At 46.1% G+C, this 4331-nt stretch overlaps 1 pseudogene; it reads right to left on the reverse strand.

Moving 5' to 3' along the window:
• Positions 1-2927: 2927 nt before the first annotated feature.
• LOC127209826 (cofilin-1-like) lies at positions 2928-3394 on the reverse strand (annotated as a pseudogene).
• Between the last annotated feature and the right edge of the window lie 937 nt (positions 3395-4331).

Genomic DNA, 4331 nt, shown 5'->3' on the forward strand with positions numbered 1-4331 from the left:
TCAATAAAACCTATGTATGCAACTTTATGCTTATTAGCTATTTTTTCTTATTGCTGTGACCAAATGCCTGATAAGCAGTAACTTGAGGGAGGTAGGTTTGTTTTGGCACACAGGTCAGGAAGCAGAGAAGGTGTGGCTACTTGGATACATGTCCATTGACCAGGAAGCAGAGAAGCAGAACACCTGTACTTGGCTGCCTTCTACTCCACCTCCCTTTTCAGTACAGGACTATGGGATGGTGATGCTCATTCAGGATGGGTTTTCTCCCCCCTCCCCCGGGTAATACTGTCTGAGGATACCCTCACAGAGACACCCAAAGTTGTGCTTCATTAGTGCCTTGGTTGATTTTTTTTAATTAGCCTTTTTTTTGTATCTTTTTAAAACACACTATCTTTATTGGTTATTTGAGAACTTTGAGAAGATACACTTTCCCCCATTCCTCCTGTAACTCTTTCAACTCTCCCATCCCTTCTGAATGAAAATGAGGACATGACCACTCCTAGGTATGGTTGAGAAGAGTTTTATTATAGATATGAGAGAAAAAGCAGCCAGAAGCATCTGGAAGAGTCCAGACTGAACATGGCCAGCAGACTAGACCTGGTAATGAGAGGAGTAGTGGAAGCAGGAGAGAAAGAGATAGAGAGAGGGGAGAAGGGGCCAAGAGGACCAAGAGTGAGCCAGGAGACCAAGAAAGCACTTAGACAAAATGGCTGAGTTATGTAGGAGTCCAAAGCTGAGGAAATGGAAGCACAGGCTCTGGGATGGAGAGGTTTACAGTAGGGAATGAGGTGAGAAGTGCTGGGAGGAGCCACAGGTGCAGAGTGAGACTTGTCCCTGGTTTCTTTGGGACCTGACACTTACCCACCTAACTTGGGCTTTCTTCTTTTTATCTCCATCAAGTCTAGTGTTGTGTTGGCCAGTCAGTCTTGGAAGTGGGCCTGCCCTGGATGTGATTGACCTACCAGGGTCATATGATCAAAGAAAACTGATTTTTCTCCTCCCCAGTGGCTATCCATGCTAATAGCTCCTCAGCCAGTATGTGCTTTCATGATGACCCCACCCCCTCTACGCTGGTATTTTATCTGGCTTCAGCCTTCGTAGGTAGGTAGGTAGGTCTTGGGCATGCTGTCACAACTGCTATAAGTTCATATGTGCAACTGCACTATTATGTTCAGAAAACACTTTTTCTTTGATGTTACCTTCCACCTATGATCTAATAATCTTTCTGCTGCCTCTTCTGTGAAGATCCCTGAGCATTAAGGGAAGGGATGTCATATGTGTGTCCCTTTTAGAGCTGAGCTCTCTACAGTCTCTTATCTTCTGCATGTTGACAGTTGAGGGTCTTTATGTTAATCACCATCTACTATAAGGAGAAGCTTCTCTGGTGAGGGTTAAGGATGCTCTAATCTATGGCTATAGCAATATATCAATAGGAGTCATTTTAATTCTATGTCCATTTCCAGAATAATAGCATTGGGTTCTCGCATTGACCCTATGGCTACTCTAGCCACAGATTCTTGGCCTTTTTAGTATGCCAGGAAAATCTGGGTATGGTAGCATGTGCCTTTAATCCCAGCACTTCAGAGGCAGAGGCAAGTGGATCTCTAAATTGAGGCCAGTCTGGTCAACATAATGAATTTCAGGGAAAACAGGGCTGCACAGAGAACCCTTATCTCAAAGAAAATTAAAGAAAAGAAAAAAATGATATCAGTGCCACCTTATGAAGTGAGCCTTAGATCCAACCAGAAAGTGAATAGTTACACCTGTAACATTTATGCTACTATTGCACCAGCAGGTATATATTGTGAGGCCAGTTATTGTTGTAGCTTTCAGGGTTCACGGCTAAATAAGATCAGTGATTTCTTTTCTCATCTGGTAACAACCATGGCAACTTCCAGTACCGTGAAAGCTAGCCTATAGGAATGAAACTCACAGGTAGGTGAGTACAGCTTGATCTCTCCATGTGCTTTGACTCAAGTATCACTTATTGGTCCTGCTTCCAAAAGTGTCCAAGACCATGAGGAAAGGGAGAGCAACCAGCTGGTGTAGAAGGAATAGCATCCACAAACATCCTATTCACACAGAGAACTAAACAGATAAGGATAGAGTCACTATTTCAAATAGAAGTTAGTAGCATAAGATGGAGAGAGACAGATAAGGAGAAGGAGGGGTCATTTTTAAAAAATACATGCTTCCCTTAGATGGAGTACCTGCTATATGTGTGGTTGTTGTGGAAGTTTAACAACTCAGTTATGTAAACATGTTTTTGTCTTAATCCCAAGTATGGGATAAGGGACTGCCTTGGTTTATCCACAGCTAATAACAGCCTCATGTGGGGCATGCTCTTTGCCAGCTAGAGATATTTTTAACTCTGAGGACTTGGAGAGGATATAAATATGAGAGCCCAGAGAGAGAAGGTTTCAAGGGTTTTGAGGAGATGGACAGAGGAGGAAGAAGGCTGCTTGTTCATCCTTCTGTGTTTGCCATTGCTGGACTGCTATATCTCCTGATGGCTGAGATTGGTATTTTCCCAAAGAACTCAATGACCCTAACCAGCTGGAAGTAAGTCTAAAGAGGTCTAGGTCCCTTTTCCTTTCTAACATTCTTTCTCTCCTACCTAGGGTTGGGGGTTTGGAAGGGAGATAGAGACATTTAGGACCCAACAGAATAGATTTAAAAACACATGCTACATGTGGTGGTGGGGTACTTGGTCTGCTTCAACCTAAGAGGAAATAGAAAGTCAAAAACCATTTGGGAAAGCCAGAACCATCAGGGATAAACAGTCGGCGGGTGAGGGTGGGGACTAGGCAACTCCTCATTCTGGGGTTTCCCCCCAGCCTCTCAGCATACCAGGAAAGGGGCAGCCTGCAACACCCAAAAGCATGTCTGGGGCTTCTAGATGCTCCATGCAAAAGGCAAGAGGTGGCTCAAAAAGGCTTGCCCTCCAGGGAGAGGACAGTAATGCCACCTGGTTTTTCTGCCCTGGTGCAGCTGTCCTTGACCTCCTCTTTGCAGTTTGCTTACAAATAATGCTTGATCCCTGTCATCTTCTTCTTGGTGGCCTCTGTAGAGCTGGCATAGAAAACTTTGCTCGTAAGGGTGCACTCTTGGGGGCCCAGAAGATGCGTACCAGTTCCTCTTTCTTGCTGGTGTAGATTGCATCACAGAGAACATTATAGTAGCCTTGACAAGGGTGGTGGTCATCTACAGTTTGCCCCATATCACCTACCAGGGTCCCCTTGCCCACCTGCAGGATTATGATTTTCCTGCCCTCGCTCAGGCAGGAAAGCATTGTCTTCTTGCATCTCACTTTCTCGGGCACGGACGACTTGAACACCTTCATATCATTAAACGACTTGATCTCATCATCAGAGACAGTCATGCCAGAGGCCATGCATCTAGAAGTGAGAGAGAGGGGGAGATGAGAGCATAGAAGAGCTGAGCTTCAGGAGCTGTAGCTGGGTTCTGTCTGAACCACACTCCCATCTGCTATCCATCTCTTCTTCTTCTTCTCCTCCTCCTCCTCCTCCTTCTTCCTTTGGTTTTTCAAGACAGGGTCTCTCTGTGTTAGGCTTGACTGTCCTGGACTCCCTTTGTAGACCAGGCTGGCCTCGAACTCACAGCAATCCTCCTGCCTCTGCCTCTGGAGTGCTGGGATTAAAGACATGCACCACCATGCCCAGCCCTGGTGCTTCTTGAAGTAATCAAACTGATACTCACAATGAACATCACTGAACCCTAACCCCACCCACCAAGGTAGCTCACGTTCTCTTCCTCTGTCTTCCACAACCTTGATGCCTCAAGACCATCTGGCTGATAAAAATTGTAGCCTCCAGCTTTTGGTTCGCCTCTTGGCTACAGTTGCTTCTCCTTCAGGGCCCTAAGTGATCTGCATGCACTGAGGCTGGGAAGAAGGCCATTTGCCCTTCGCTGGGCCTCTTTACTGTCTGGGGGAGAAAAGCCTGAAACAGATCACAGGCTTCTCAAAGCAGATGGAAAATTAGTTCCCTGTGGGCACAGCACCTCTGTCCTCCAGAAAAGGCCTTCTTCCGTGACCTCACAAGGCCATGGAGGAGGAAGGAGCATCTTCAGGCCTTCCTCACACCTACACTTACTCGGCCTTTACTTTGTGCCCTCTGCTCTCTGGAACCTAGCTCTTCCCTACAAGGCACTGTGCTCTTCCTGCTCAGAGGCAGGAGAAACTCCCGAAGCTCACAGACTGCCAAAGATAAAGTTGTCTTTTTAGTCATCTTAACGTATTACTTCCTGGGACTCTTCCTTTTGGGCCACCAAGGAAACCGGTAGCCTTCTGCTCCGGTCTTTCCTCTGAA

Source organism: Acomys russatus, chromosome 27, assembly GCF_903995435.1.
Source record: "Acomys russatus chromosome 27, mAcoRus1.1, whole genome shotgun sequence".
Lineage (NCBI taxonomy): Eukaryota > Metazoa > Chordata > Mammalia > Rodentia > Muridae > Acomys > Acomys russatus.